The sequence below is a fragment of the Canis lupus genome, chromosome 7, assembly GCF_011100685.1.
Source record: "Canis lupus familiaris isolate Mischka breed German Shepherd chromosome 7, alternate assembly UU_Cfam_GSD_1.0, whole genome shotgun sequence".
Taxonomy (NCBI): domain Eukaryota; kingdom Metazoa; phylum Chordata; class Mammalia; order Carnivora; family Canidae; genus Canis; species Canis lupus.
The window spans coordinates 24,891,550-24,908,315 of record NC_049228.1 but is presented as its reverse complement, the minus strand read 5'-3'; the positions used below and the strand labels follow the sequence as shown (position 1 = coordinate 24,908,315).

At 37.5% G+C, this 16,766-nt stretch overlaps 1 protein-coding gene across 4 annotated transcripts in view; it reads left to right on the top strand.

Moving 5' to 3' along the window:
* RABGAP1L (RAB GTPase activating protein 1 like) overlaps nucleotides 1-16,766 on the top strand; it is a 744,356-nt gene that overhangs the window by 122,879 nt on the left and 604,711 nt on the right. The window lies entirely within an intron of this gene.

Below are 16,766 nucleotides of genomic sequence, written 5' to 3'. Positions count from 1 at the left end.
TAAAGTTATAATAAAACAATTTCCAAGTAATACCTGGGATTGTCATAGTTATTTCTACCAAAATATATGAATGTATTGTGTGACTCAGTAAGATTATAAAATTATTTTTAGTACTAAATTAACAAAAGTAGGGTTTCTGTGACATCCCTAAATTAGACAATTTTAGTAGGTAAAATACATAATTTTTGTTTTGTAGTGAGGGAAGACTATAACAGTGAAAAATAATTAGAATCCTAATAGTATCAGTTTTGTGAAAAGAAGATAAAATTTCTAGTTGAATAATGGATATCCTTTATATACTATTTAGTCCTGCCATTTCCCAAATTTAATAATGCTTGCTGGTTCATAGACTATAATATTTGAAATGTGATGTGGTGAAAGCAAGTGTCAGGGCAGTGAAAAAAATAAAGAAGCCACTTACCCACTTTCATATTAAAAAAAACTTGTGGCTCAGTTAGGCTTCATGTACTACATACTTTGCAATTATTGTGTTTTTTGTCTTCAGAAAATTCAGAGTGGTGGTTTGACACAACTTTTATTACTATTTTTTTGTAGCATATTCTACTGAAGATTATATGAACAGTATTCAAAATATTTGCCTCCTGAGTATCTTTTCATATTTTATTATGGAATATTTTCCTCCCTCCCTCCCTCCCTTCTTTTCTTTGCTTTTTTGGTAGCTTAATTGTTCTATCAAAGAATTCCCTTGTCATTTTGAGCCAAAGGATTATTCATCTATGTAAGAGTAAATAAAGGATCTATATAGAAAGTGGTCATCATTCTTCCCAGTGACTATTAATAAATCGTGATAAGAATTCTTCCTCCTTGAGGCCTGATAAAAAATAAGCTTTTTCTTGTGTGTGTGTATGTGTGTGTATGTGTATATATACATGTACATGTAAATATGTATGTATACACACACATATATGTGACTAGATAAATAAGAGTGCTAAGATTTATATATTCATATACATTTCAAGAATATATAAGATTTTTTAGAAAAGATTTTATTTCTTAGAGACACACAGAGAGAGGTATTGAGAGAGAGAGAGGGGGGCAGAGACACAAGTAGAGGGAGAAGCAGGCTCCATGCAGGGAGCCTGACATGAGACTCGATCCCAGGTCTCCAGGATCAAGCCCTGGGCTGAAGGCGGTGCTAAACGCTGAGCCACCGGGGCTGCCCTATATATTAGATTTCCTCCCCAGGCTCTGCCTCAGATAAGCAGTAATCTGTCCTTATAGATTAGGATAGTCTTTTCTAGAGTTTCATCTAACTGAAATTGTACAGTATGTGCTCTTGTGTAAGAGTTTTCATATAACAGTGTTTTTGAGATTCATCCATGTTGTGTGTGTCAGTAATTTATTCCTTTTTATTGTGATACAATAGACCTTTATAAGGATATACCACAAGTTGGTTACCCATTTATCCCTTGGGGATTTGAATTGTTTCCAGTTTTTGGCTAGTATAGTTAAAGCTGCTATGTATGTATCTCCGTGTGGACATAGGTTTTTATTTATCATGGATAGATAACTAGAAGTGTAATTGTTGTGTCATATGGTAAGTGTATGCTTCATAAGAAACAACTAAACTGTTTTCTAAAGTGCTTGATCATTTTAATTTCCCTCTGGCAATGTATGTGTGTTCCAATTTCTCCTCAACCTTGCCACACTTAGTATTATCATTCTTTTAAATTTTAGCTATTCTTGTGGATATGTAGATGCAACTCATTGCAGTATTAATTTGCATTTCATATAATGGTTTTGAGCTTCTTTAGCTTATTGTTCATTTATATATCTTCATTATAAAATCAATTTTTTGCTCATATTTTGTTTTATTGAGTTACAAGAATTCTTTATATATTCTGAATATGTCTTTTGTCAGATACACTTATTCCAAATATTCCATCCCCCAACAATGGCTTGTCTCTTTTTTTCTTAACAATGCCTTTTGAAGAGCTGAATTTTTTAGTTTTGATGGCTATATGTCTTTGTGCTTTTTGTGTCACGTTGAGGAAATCTTGCCTTAAGGTTGTGAGGATGCTCTCTTACGGTTTCTTCTAGAGTTTTAGAGTTTAAGCCTATGACTCATTTGAGTTAATTTTTATGTATGGCATGAAATAAAGCTTGAGATCCTCTTCTGACATCTTTTTCACATGGATATCCAAGTTGTTCTGTCATCATTTGGTGAAAAGACTGCCATTTATCTACTGAATTAGCTGTTAACCTTTGTCCAAAATAATTTGACCATTGATTTGTAAGTCTGTTTCCTGGACTCTATATCCTATTCCGTTGTTTGTAGGTTTGTTTTTATACCAATGCCAAACAGTCTTGACCACTATAGCTTTTTAGATAATTTTAAAGTCTGATGTAAGATTTCTAATATTTTTCAAAGTTGTTTTGTCTGTTTCACTTTTTTTGTATTTGCATCTCAATCTTAGCAGTAATTTGTCAATTTGTAGAAAAATACTCTGATTTTGATTGGGATTGCCTTATATCTGTATATCACTTTGGAAACTTGCTATCTTAACATTATCGCGCCTTTCCCATATGTACAAAACCCACAGCTCTTGTCATCCTTTAATGGGGAAAAACTGAGAGCCTTTCCCCTGAGGTCAGGAACAAGACAAGGATGTCCACTCTCATTGCTTTTATTCAACATAGTATTGGAGGTCCTAGACACAGCAATCAGACAACAAAAAGAAATCAAAGGCATTTAAATCGGTAAGGAAGAAGTAAAATTCTCACTATTTGCGGATGACATGATATTCTGTATAGAAAACATGAGAGACTCCACCAAAACACTGGTAAAACTGATAAATAGATTTGGTAAAGTCACAGGTACAAAATCAATGTACAGAAATCCCTTGCATTTCTATACACCATAATGAAGCAGCAGAAAGAAAAATTAAGAAAACAATCCCATTGCACCAAAAATAATAATTTGTCTTGTAGTAAATCTAACCAAAGAGGTGAAAGACGTGTACCTGCAAACTGTAAACCACTGATGAAAGAAGTTAAAGATGACACAAAGAAAAGGAAAGATATTCCATGCTCATGGATTGGAAGAACAAATATTAAAATGTCTGTACTACCCAAAGCAATCTACATATTTAAAGCAATCCTTATCAAAATACCACCAGCATTTTTTCACAGAACTAGAACAAACAATCCTAAAATTTGTATAGAACCACAAAAGACCCCAAAGAGCTAAAGCAAAAAAAGAGGCAAGGGAAGCAAAAGCAAAAATAAACTATTGGGACTGCATCAAAATAAAAGCTTCTGCACAGCAAAAGAAACCATCAGTGAAACTAAAAGGCAACCTATGAAATGAAAGAAAATATTTGCAAAGACATATCTGATAAAAGGTTAGTATTCAAAATACATGAAGAACTGCTATAACTCACCCAAAAAAAAAAATCCAATTAAAAAATGTACAGGAGATACGAACATTTTTCCAAAGAAGACATGCAGATGGTTAACATAACACATAAATGATGCTCATCATTACTTAGAATCAGTGAAATGCAAATCCATACTTCAATGAGGTATCAACTCACACCTGTCCGAATGGCTAAAATTAACAACACAGGAAATAGCAGGTGTTGACAAGGATGTGGAGAAGGAACTCTGTTACACTGTTAGTGGGAATTCAAACTGGTGCAGCCACTGTGGAAAACAGTATTGAGGTTCTTCAGAAAGTTAAAAATAGATCCCTATGATCCAGGAATCACACTACTGTGTATTTACCCAATGCATACAAAAACACTAATTCAAGAGGATACATGCACCTCTATGTTTTTAGCAGCATGATTTCCAATAGTCAAGATATGGAAGCAGCCCAAGTGTCCATCAGTTAAGGAATGGATGAAGAAGAGGTGGTATATATACAGTGGAATATTATTAAGCCATAAAATAGAATGAAAGATTGCCTTTTGCAGCAACATGGATGAAGCCAGAGAGTGTAATGCTAAGTGAAATAAGTCAAAGACAAATACCATATGATTTCACTCATATGTGGAATTTAAGAAACAAATGAACAAAGAGGAAAAAGAGACAAGCCAAGAAACAGACTCTTAACTTTAGAGGGAAAACTGATGGTTTCCAGAAGGGAGATAGGTGAGGGGATGGGGTAGGTGTTGGGGATTAAGGAGTATAGTTGTCATAATGAGCACCGGGTGATTAAAAATAAAAACTTAAAAAAAAAAAAATCAAGTCTTACAATCAGTGGACATGGCATATCACAAGGTATATAGCTTTTCTTTAATCCTCTCAGCTGTGTTAGGTCATTTTAGTATATGGGCTTTATTTATATTTTGTTACACTCATCTCTAAGTATTTAATATTTTTATGTGACTGAAAGATATGTTTTGTAAAATTTAAATTTTTGATTGTTCATTGCTAGAAAAGAACATTGTGCTTTTTGTATATTGACCTTGTTTCCTTCAACCTTGCTAAAAGTTCGCTTATTAGTTTTTATAAGTCCCTGTTTTTCATGTACAGTAATGTAATTAATGTATAAAAACAGTTTATATCTTTCTTTCCAGTCTGAATGCTTTTATTTCCTTTTCTTGCCTCACTGAGTGTTTTTTCCCCCATGAACTTTGCCTTCTTTAGGACAAGCCCCATTTATCCTAATACCATGATGGTATTCTTTTTATATATGTTATGATAATATTCTTTTTATATATAAACTAGATTTGAATTAGTGATATTTTGTTAATGATTTTTATGTCTATTTTCATGAGGAATATTGGTCTATAGTTCTCTTATAATGTCTTTGTCAGATTTTAGTATTAGTGTAACATTCTCACAAAATTAGTTGGAATTTATATCTTCTATTTGCTTGAAGAATTTAAGATCATTACTATTTTTTCCTTAAATGTTGGGTGGAATTCGCCAGTGGAACCATATAGGCCTATAGTTTAGTTTGTGGGAAGGCTTTTAGTTATCAACTTAATTTCTTTAGTAGATACTGTGTTATCCTGCTTATTATTTTTATTTCTTCTTGAGTCATTGTTGGTGATTTGTATCTTTCAAGAAGTTTTCAGTTTAATCAAGGATATTTATTGCTTAAAACATTGTCTTTTTCTTTTTAATGTCTTTAGGATTCATTTGCTTTTGTTTTTGATATTGGCAATTTATCTGCTTTTATTTTTGATATTGGTAATTTATATATTCTCTTTCCTTTTTAAATTAGCCTAGCTGAAGGTTTGTTAATTTTATTGATATTCTGTTAAAAAATCAAATTTCAGTTGTTTTCCCTATTGTTTTTCTGTTTTCTGCTTACTCCTTTTGTTTTCTTTATTTCTTTCCCCCCCCACCCCTCCTGCTTTGGATTTAACTTGTTTTTCTTTTTCTGGTTTCTTCATGTGAAGATTAGATCACTGATTAAAATTTTTTTTTTCTGATGCCTTTTCATTTTTAAGGTTATAACTTTTCCTGTAACAACTGATTTAGCTGTACCTGTAAGACTTGATGTTTTGTGTGTTCATTTGATTTGAAATATTTTCTACATCCTATATTTTTCTTTTATGATGTATGAGTTGTTTAGAAGTATATTGTTTAAATTTCCAAATATTTGTAATTTTTCCAGCTACTGACTTCTAATTTTGTTTCATTTTGATCAGAGAATATAGTCTGTGTCATTTCAGTCCTTTTAAGTTGTTTAAATTACTTTGTGTCTTAGTAAATGGTCCATCTTGGTAAATGTTCCAAGAGTGCTTGTAAGGAATGTATATTCTGCAGTTGTTGAGTGGAATACTCTGTAAATGTCAGTTATGTTGAGTACTCTGAAAGGGTTTTTCTGTCATGTCTACTCAGTTCTCCATTTATTCAAGGAGATCTCTCCATTCTTGTTGGAAATAACAGCAACTTCTGTGACTATTATAAGTGATAGTGATGATAGCAACTATATTATTACATGCTGTACACTGTTCTAAGCATTTTCAAAGGATTAGTATATTTAATTTCAGTACAGCATTGATGTGTAGGTGCCATTATTATCCTCAATTTTCAGATAAGCATAGGCACAGGAAGGTTATTAGTGGGTAGATCAGGAATTAAACCTAAGAAGTTGGCCCTAAAACTTATCCTTGTGAAATATGCTAGGGCATAACACTAAAATTGGGATTTTTTTTTTCTGTGAAAATTTTTCTGTATGAATCCTGGTCATTTTGTTATATTTCACTTCAACTTGTCTTCTTTATTTGCATCATCTATGACTGTTGACATCATTAGATACATTAGCGTTATATGTGAAGAACTTAGAAATAAGATCTAGGGACTCATAATATTTGAAACATTAGCAGTGCATTTTACCCCTCCAAACAGGCTCTTAGCGGCTGAAATGCCGTGATGTGTAATGCTGATCTGGGAAGAGCACACTACTTATATGGAATCATTTGAAACTGCTTGCCCAAAAGATGTATGCCGAAAAACCTTTCTAGTAGTAATGAACATCTAGTATTTTATTATTTGATACTGATTCCACTGGTTTAAAGCTTTGTTAGTTGTTAAAATGCCAGTATCCCCAGGAAATAGACCTTAATAACTTTTACCAGTCTTATTGTCCTCATTATTGATGAGTTTAATAAGACTCTTTCCTTTGGCTAGACTTTATTAGAGGAAGATTAAGAAATCTAGAGGGCATTCCTGCTTGATGTGAAGTGTTAGTAAATTGAGGAGAGAGGATCAAAGGCCAGTATAGTTTATTTTATAGTTTTTCTGAGATGCCATTACCCATTTTAGAAATGATTTTCAGTGCTTAGTTTATTAAACATTTACTTAGTGCTACAATGTGATATGCATTACCCTAGGAGTTGGGGCTACATGAATGAGTAATATATGTTCTCTGTCTTTAAGGAGTTAGAATGTAGTGGTAAAAATATTATGCCACTGGGAAATACATGCAGCTGTAGAAGTATATGCAAAGTGCAGAAGTCATGTTCGCTAATCACACATTGGATTGAGTTTAGTCTTCCTGGGGCTGTATCTCAATTTACCGTTTCCTAGATGTTTAGCCTTAGGCAAGATACTCTATATCTCTGAAGTGTGAAGTTTTATTATACTACCTCATAGAACTGTTAAAAGAAAACTTTGTTTCCTTTACTATGATTCACACCACTTTGCTTCTAACAGCAGATGGGTGGGTGTTTTCCCATATCAATCAATTGTTCAACTTGGTGGATACTAACTAGATGTCCTAAAATTTAGTTATGGCACTACCTGGAGTTAGCACAGACCCCACAGGGTAAGGGTTCAGTCCTGTAAGACTGAGCCCCCCTACCTCCAACTTTATTTTTTATTTTTTTTAATAATAAATTTATTTTGTATTGGTGTTCAATTTGCAAACATACAGAATAACACCCAGTGCTCATCCCGTCAAATGCCCCCCTCAGTGCCCGTCACCCATTCACCCCCACCCCCCGCCCTCCTCCCCTTCCACCACCCCTAGTTCGTTTCCCAGAGTTAGGAGTCTTTTTTTTTTTTTTAAATTTATTTTTTATTGGTGTTCAATTTACTAACATACAGAATAACACCCAGTGCCCGTCACCCATTCACTCCCACCCCCCGCCCTCCTCCCCTTCTACCACCCCTAGTTCGTTTCCCAGAGTTAGCAGTCTTTACGTTCTGTCTCCCTTTCTGATATTTCCCACACATTTCTTCTCCCTTCCCTTATATTCCCTTTCACTATTATTTATATTCCCCAAATGAATGAGAACATATAATGTTTGTCCTTCTCCGACTGACTTACTTCACTCAGCATAATACCCTCCAGTTCCATCCACGTTGAAGCAAATGGTGGGTATTTGTCATTTCTAATAGCTGAGTAATATTCCATTGTATACATAAACCACATCTTCTTTATCCATTCATCTTTCAGTGGACACCGAGGCTCCTTCCACAGTTTGGCTATCGTGGCCATTGCTGCTAGAAACATCGGGGTGCAGGTGTCCCGGCGTTTCATTGCATTTGTATCTTTGGGGTAAATCCCCAGCAGTGCAATTGCTGGGTCGTAGGGCAGGTCTATTTTTAACTCTTTGAGTAACCTCCACACAGTTTTCCAGAGTGGCTGCACCAGTTCACATTCCCACCAACAGTGTAAGAGGTTCCCTTTTCTCTGCATGCTCTCCAACATTTGTGGTTTCCTGCCTTGTTAATTTTCCCCATTCTCACTGGTGTGAGATGGTATCTCATTGTGGTTTTGATTTGTATTTCCCTGATGGCAAGTGATGCAGAGCATTTTCTCATGTGCATGTTGGCCATGTCTATGTCTTCCTCTGTGAGACTTCTGTTCATGTCTTTTGCCCATTTCATGATTGGATTGTTTGTTTCTTTGGTGTTGAGTTTAATAAGTTCTTTATAGATCTTGGAAACTAGCCCTTTATCTGATATGTCATTTGCAAATATCTTCTCCCATTCTGTAGGTTGTCTTTGAGTTTTGTTGACTGTATCCTTTGCTGTGCAAAAGCTTCTTATCTTGATGAAGTCCCAATAGTTCATTTTTGCTTTTGTTTCTTTTGCCTTCGTGGATGTATCTTGCAAGAAGTCACTGTGGCTGAGTTCAAAAAGGGTGTTGCCTGTGTTCTCCTCTAGGATTTTGATGGAATCTTGTCTCACATTTAGATCTTTCATCCATTTGAGTTTATCTTTGTGTATGGTGAAGGAGAGTGGTCTAGTTTCATTCTTCTGCATGTGGATGTCCAATTTTCCCAGCACCATTTATTGAAGAGACTTTCTTCCAGTGGATAGTCTTTCCTCCTTTATTGAATATTAGTTGACCTTAAAGTTGAGGGTCCACTTCTGGATTCTCTATTCTGTTCCATTGATCTATGTGTCTGTTTTTGTGCCAGTACCACACTGTCTTGATGACCACAGCTTTGTAGTACAACCTGAAATTTGGCATTGTGATGCCCCCAGGTATGGTTTTCTTTTTTAAAATTCCCCTGGGTATTCGGGATCTTTTCTGATTCCACACAAATCTTAAAATAATTTGTTCTAACTCTCTGAAGAAAGTCCATGGTATTTTGATAGGGATTGCATTACACGTGTAAATTGCCCTGGGTAACATTGACATTTTCACAATATTAATTCTGCCAATCCATGAGCATGGAATATTTTTCCATCTTTTTGTGTCTTCCTCAATTTCTTTCAGAAGTGTTCTATAGTTTTTAGGGTGTAGATCCTTTACATCTTTGGTTAGGTTTATTCCTAGGTATCTTATGCTTTTGGGTGCAATTTTAAATGGGATTGACTCCTTCATTTCTCTTTCTTCAGTCTCATTGTTAGTGTATAGAAATGCCACTGACTTCTGGGCATTGATTTTGTATCCTGCCACACTGACAAATTGCTGTATGAGTTCTAGCAATCTTGGGGTGAAGGCTTTTGGGTTTTCTATGTAGAGTATCATGTCATCGGTGAAGAGGGAGAGTTTGACTTCTTCTTTGCCAATTTGAATGCCTTTCATGTCTTTTTGTTGTCTGATTGCTGAGGCTAGGACTTCCAGTACTATGTTGAATAGCAGTGGTGAGAGTGGACATCCCTGTCTTGTTCCTGATCTTAGGGGAAAGGCTCCCAGTGCTTCCCCATTGAGAATGATATTTGCTGTGGGCTCTTCGTAGATGGCTTTTAAGATGTTGAGGAATGTTCCCTCTATCCCTACACTCTGAAGAGTTTTGATCAGGAATGGATGCTGTATTTTGTCAAACGCTTTCTCTGCATCTAATGAGGATCATATGGTTCTTGGTTTTTCTCTTGCTGATATGATGAATCACACTGATTGTTTTACGAGTGTTGAACCAGCCTTGTGTCTCGGGAATAAATCCTACTTGGTCATGGTGAATAATTTTCTTAATGTATTGTTGGATCCTATTGGCTAGTATCTTGTTGAGAATTTTTGCATCCATGTTCATCAGGGATATTGGTCTATAATTCTCCTTTTTGGTGGGGTCTTTGTCTGGTTTTGGAATTAAGGTGATGCTGGCCTCATAGAACAAGTTTGGAAGTACTCCATCTCTTTCTATCTTTCCAAACAGCTTTAGTAGAATAGGTATGGTTTCTTCTTTAAGCGTTTGATAGAATTCCCCTGGGGAGCCATCTGGCCCTGGACTTTTGTGTCTTGGGAGGTTTTTGATGACTGCTTCAATTTCCTCCCTGGTTATTGGCCTGTTCAGGTTTTCTATTTCTTCCTGTTCCTGTTTTGGTAGTTTGTGGCTTTCCAGGAATGCGTCCATTTCTTCTAGATTGCCTAATTTATTGGCGTATAGCTGTTCATAATATGTTTTTAAAATCGTATGTATTTCCTTGGTGTTGGTAGTGATCTCTCCTTTCTCATTCATGATTTTATTAATTTGAGTCTTCTCTCTATTCTTTTTAATAAGGCTGGCTAATGGTTTATCTATCTTATTAATTCTTTCAAAGATCCAACTCCTGGTTTTGTTGATCTGTTCCACAGTTTTTCTGGTCTCGATTTCGTTGAGTTCTGCTCGAATCTTTATTAACTCTCTTCTTCTGCTGGGTGTAGGATCTATTTGCTGTTTTTTCTCTAGCTCCTTTAGGTGTAAGGTTAGCTTTTGTATTTGAGTTCTTTCCAGTTTTTGGATGGGTGCTTGTATTGTGATGTATTTCCCCCTCAGGACTGCTTTTGCTGCATCCCAAAGGTTTTGAACGGTTGTATCTTCATTCTCATTAGTTTCCATGAATCTTTTTAATTCTTCCTTAATTTCCTGGTTGACCCTTTCATCTTTTAGCAGGATAGTCCTTAACCTCTACGTGTTTGAAGTCCTTCCAAACTTCTTGTTGTGATTTAGTTCTAATTTCAAGGTATTATGGTCTGAGAATATGCAGGGGACGATCCCAATCTTTTGCTATCGGTTCAGACCCGATTTGTGACCCAGTATGTGGTCTATTCTGGAGAAAGTTCCATGTGCACTTGAGAAGAATGTGTATTCAGTTGAGTTTGGATGTAAAGTTCTGTAGATATCTGTGAAATCCATCTGGTCCAGTGTATCACTTAAAGCTCTCGTTTCTTTGGAGATGTTGTGTTTAGAAGACCTATCGAGTGTAGAAAGCACTAGATTGAAGTCACCAAGTATAAGTGTATTATTATCTAAGTATGTCTTAACTTTGGTTATTAATTGATATATTTGGCAGCTCCCACATTCGGGGCATATATATTGAGGACTGTTAAGTCCTCTTGTTGGATAGATCCTTTAAGTATGATATAGTGTCCCTCTTCAACTCTCACTACAGTCTTTGGGGTAAATTTTAGTTTATCTGATATAAGGATGGCTACCCCTGCTTTCTTTTGAGGACCATTTGAATGGTAAATGGTTCTCCAGCCTTTTATTTTCAGGCTGTAGGTGTCCTTCTGTCTAAAATGAGTCTCTTGTAGCCAGCAAATAGGTGGGTCCTGCTTTTTTTTTTTTTTTATTTTTTTTATTTTTATTTTTATTTTTATTTTTTTTATTTTATTTTTTATTATTTTTTTTTTTAGGGTCCTGCTTTTTATCCAGTCCGACATCCTGCGCCTTTTGATGTGGTCATTAAGCCCGTTCACGTTCAGAGTTACTATCGAAAGATATGAGTTTAGGGTCATCATGATATCTATTCAGTCCTTGTTTTTGTGGATTGTTCCACTGGACTTCTTCTTAAAGGGGAATTTTAAGAGGCCCCCTTAAAATTTCTTGCAGAGCTGGTTTGGAGGTCACATATTCTTTCAGCTCCTGCCTGTCTTGGAAGCTCTTTATCTCTCCTTCCATTCTGAACGAGAGCCTTGCTGGATAAAGTATTCTTGGTTGCATGTTTTTCTCATTTAGGACCCTGAATATATCCTGCCAGCCCTTTCTGGCCTGCCAGGTCTCTGTGGAGAGGTCTGCTGTTACCCTAATACTCCTCCCCATAAAAGTCAGGGATTTCTTGTCTCTTGCTGCTTTAAGGATCTTCTCTTTATCTTTGGAATTTGCAAGCATAACTATGAAATGTCGAGGTGTTGAATGGTTTTTATTGATTTTAGGGGGGGATCTCTCTATTTCCTGGATCTGAATGCCTGTTTCCCTTCCCAGATTAGGAAAGTTTTCAGCTATGATTTGTTCAAATACATATTCTGGCCCTCTCGCCCTTTTGGTGCCCTCAGGAACCCCAATTAAACGTAGGTTTTTCTTCTTCAGGCTGTCATTTATTTCCCTTAATCTATCCTCATGGTCTTTTAATTGTTTGTCTCTTTTTTCCTCAGTTTCCCTCTTTCCCATCAACCTGTCTTCTATGTCACTCGTTCTTCCACCTCGTTAACCCTCGTTGTTAGGACTTCTAGTTGGATTGCATCTCATTCAATTGATTTTTAATTTCTGCCTGATTAGCTCTAAATTCTGCAGTCATGAAGTCTCTTGAGTCCTTTATGCTTTTTTCTAGAGCCACCAGTAGCTGTATAATAGTGCTTCTGAATTGGCTTTTTTTTCCTTTGGTGTTTTTTTTTTTTTTTTTTTTCTGAATTGGCTTTCTGACATTGAATTGTAATCCAAATTTTGTAACTCTGTGGGAGAGGGGACTGTTTCTGATTCTTTCTTTTGAGGTGAGGTTTTCCTTCTAGTCATTTTGCTCAGTGCAGAGTGGCCAAAAACAAGTTGTATTGGGAAAAGGAGAAAAAGAGAGGAGAGAAAGAAGGAAAGAAAAGAGAAAAAGAAGAAAGAAGGAAGAAAAAAGAAAAAAAAAAGAAGAAAAAGAAATAAAAAGAAAGGAAAAAGAAGAGGGTGGGGGAAGAAAACAGAAATCAAAAAGCAAAAAAAAAAGAACAAACAACAAAAAAAACACACGACGGGGGAGTATCTTTCAATTCTGTATACTTTAAGTCCCTTCACTTCCCCTGGATCTTGTCCGTCTAGCTGGTCTTCTGGGGGAGATCAGCCTGTTGTGCTGATTTTCAGGTGTTAGCACTTGGGGGAGCTGCTCTGCCCCCTGCCTGGTGCAGGGGCCAGTGGGGGTTGTTTACCCCATGAGGCCCCAGGAGGAACAACCACAGTGGCGGAGGCCAGCTCTGGAGCCCTGGAGTCAGCTCCTGCAGTAACTATGGTCTGCAGGGGCCTGGATGCTACGGGGGTGGGGCTGCTGATCTGCTCAGCTCGGGGCAGGACCGTCCTTGCTGTTCTGGGCCCTCCTGGTCTCTGCCTGTCCCGGGGGGAAGTCGGATCCTGGGCTGTGTCCCCAGCGCCCTGTGCTCCCGGGCCTGTGCTGTTGGATTCACGTTCCCCGCTGGGCAGCACCCCCTCCGCAGAGCCTCCACCCGAGCCCCTCCGAGCTGCTCCCGGCCGCGCAGCCCCTCCGCGGAGCAGCCCCTCCGCGGAGCCGCCGCCCGAGCCCCTCCGAGCTGCTCCCGGGTCCAGCGGTGCGCGCTGCAGCCCTTTAAGGAGCTTGGCGCACTCTCCCCGGGACAGGTGTCTGTTAATGTCCCAGGGAGCCTGAGGGCATCCCCGCCCCTCCTGGGGTCCTGCTCTAACTCCCTGCAAGCCCCTTTCCGCCTGGGAAGATTGGTGAAGCTCCTGCTTCTCCGTGATGGTGGTTTCCTGTCCTGGGGGCACTCGCCCTGGCCTCAGCCCGGCTCCTCGTTGGGCCCCTCCCTCTTGGATGCCTTTTGTTTCTTTATTTCTTTTTCCCCTGTCTTCCTACCTTGATAGAAGCATGAACAGCATTCCAGCTGTTCTCTTTTTAAATCTCAGGCTGAATTTGTAGATTTTCAGGATGATTTGAAGGTTATCTACGTAATTTGATGGGGACAGGTGACTTGGGGACTCTACTCTTCTGCCATCTTGCCCCTCCTCCCCTACCTCCAACTTTAGACACCAGTTGTAAGTCCAGTTTGACACATTTGATTTTGACTAAGTGGCTATAAATTGGAGGTTCCCACAGTTGTCCTCCTCAAATTTGATAATTTGCCAGAATAGGTCACAGAACTCAAGGAAAAAATTTACTTGCATTATTATTTTATTATAAAAGAATATAACTCAGGAACAGCCAGATGGAAGAGATGCATAGGACAAAATATGGGGGAAAGATGTCAATTGTGGAGTTTGCACGCCCTCTCCAGGCATACCACTCTCCTAGCACCTTGAAGTGTTCACCAATCACGAAGCTTTCTGAATCTCTTTATTAATGGATTTTAATGGAGTCTCCATTACACAGGCACAATTGATGAAATCAGTGACCATTAGTGATTAAGTCACTGATCAGCCCCTTTCTCCTCCTTGGAGGTTGAGGAGTGGGTCTGAAAGTTGCGATCCTCTAATCACACTGTTGATCACATTCAGTCCTTTCCTCCCTCTAATCTATAGGGGCTTTCCAAAAGTCATCTCAGTAACATAAACTGCAGTGTAGCTGAAAGAGGCATGTTAGGATTGACAAAAGATGCTCCTTTTATCTTAATTGCTCTGGAGGTATTACAGAAACTGGGGACAAAAACCAAATATTAAAAAAAATGCTTATTAGTTTCAGAGGTAGAATTTAGTGATTCATCAGTATCATATAACACCCAGTGCTCATTATATCAAGTGCTCTCCTTAATGATGTCATCCCCCAATTATCCCTTCCTCCTAACCCCACCTCCCCGTCAGCAGCTCTGTTTTTTAGAGTTCAGTGTCTCCTATGGTTTACCTCCCTCTCAATTTTCATCTTATTTTATTTTTCCTTTTCTTCCCCTATATTCATCTGTTTTGTTTCTTAAATTCCACATATTAGTAAAATCATATATTTGCCTTTCTCTGACTTATTTTGCTTAGCATAATGCCCTCTAGTTCTATCCATGTCATTGCGAATTACAAGATTGTGTTCTTTTTGATGGCTAAGTAATACTCCATTGTGTATATATAACATTTTCTTTATCTATTCATCTGTTGATGGACATCTGGGCTCTTTACATATAACCAAACCCAAATATAACAAAAGATATTTCTTTCACTTTTTTTTTTTTATTTTTTATTTCTTTCACTTTTATACCCGTGGAGCATTTTCAGGAACTAAGATGAAGACCAAAAATATATGTATTATTATATCACAGTATCATAATTGTTATGATGAATAGATAAGAATTCATGTAAACTCTTTTAGGACAGTGCTTGTTATCTGGCGAATACTCAGTAAATATTACCTATTGTTATTATTATTAATGCTAATTGACTACTTGTTTTCTTCCATCTAGTCTGTATTCTCTTTAGAAAGAGTCCTTTCAGCCTAAAGTAAGTGAATCAGTCAACCAGTAAATGAATAACTGTGGTAAGACAGGTCAGGCTTTTGAAGTATGACAGAGCAGAAAATGCCATTTCATTTGGAGAAAATAGTTGAGTAAATTTATAGAACTGATGCAAGGTGGTATGCTTAAGATATTTAGAAAAATTAAATATTGCTGAAGCGTCAGTAGACATGGTAGATAATTACTCTGGATAGTTAGTCATTACCATACTTAGAAATTTAGAGACTTTCCTCAGTTTGGGAGGATTTTAAAAGCTCTGAATGACTAGATTTGTAATAGAGAAAGCTCTCTCTGACAGGAGTGAAAAGGATGTTGATACTGGAGGCAGTAGATACGAAGTAAGTAGGCTATGATGGCCTAAAGGTAGGCAGTGGCAGTGGGGATTGTAGGACAGAGGAATTAGGCATTAATAGAGTAAAGACATTAAGATTTGGTGTTTGATTTGATGTGAAGTTGAGGGAAAACAAGGAGGCTAAGATGACTCTTTTTTTTAAGATTTTATTTATTTATTAAAGGAAAGGGACTGTGTAAGCATGTATGTGAGTTGGGGAAGGGAGAGAGAATCTCAAGCAGATTCTTTTTTTTTTTTAAGATTATATTTATTTATTTATGAGAGACAGAGAGAGAGAGAGAGAGAAACAGAGGCATAGGCAGAGGGAGAAGCAGGCTTCATGCAGGGAGCCCGATGTGGGACTCGATCCCCAGGACTCCAGCATCACGCCCTGAGCTGGAAGGCAGTAACCGCTGAGCCACCCAGTCATCCCTCTCAAGCAGATTCTGTGCCGAGATTGTGACCTGAGCCAAAATTGAGTTGGATGCTTAAGGGACTGAGTCACCTGGGTTGCCCCAGGCTAGGATTACTTCTAAGTGACTGGGTGGTTGTTGATCCTCTTGATTGACATAGAATTCCAGGGAGAAAAGTTATAAGACTCTTGAGGAAAGCCAATAGAATTTCATATATGCTGGCTGAATTTAATGTTCTTGTGAGCTCTCAGGTTAGTAGGCAGGTGGATATTTGTATTATAACCTTTGGAAGTAAAAATTTTAAAGTGGTTAATACTTGTGAATTGTGAATAGGAGTAGATGAAATCACCCAGATACCAAGTGTTGAATGAAGAGTAGAGTGCTTGAGAAATAGACATTTCATAGACTGGGAGATGATTGAGCTGAGTAAATCTAGAAGGATAAGCCCAGATACAGGGATGAAATCACAAGAGCATGAGGCCAAGAAAGGCAAGGAATAAAATTGTTTCTAGGAGGAGAGAATGACTATAGCATCAGTTACTACAGGGAGGTTAACTAGGGAGTTGATGGGTAATAAAAGACAATGGTCTTAGACTGTAGACTTGGACAGTTTCAGAGGACTAGTGGGGCAGAAGTCTGACTGCAGTTGACTGAGGGTTGAATAGGAGACAAAAATGTCGTCAGAACCCTTGTGCAACTTGGGACAAAAGATATGCTAGGTACAGATCCTTTGAACAATATGGAGGTTCAGGATGCTTACCCCTCATGCAGTGAAATTCCATGGTTA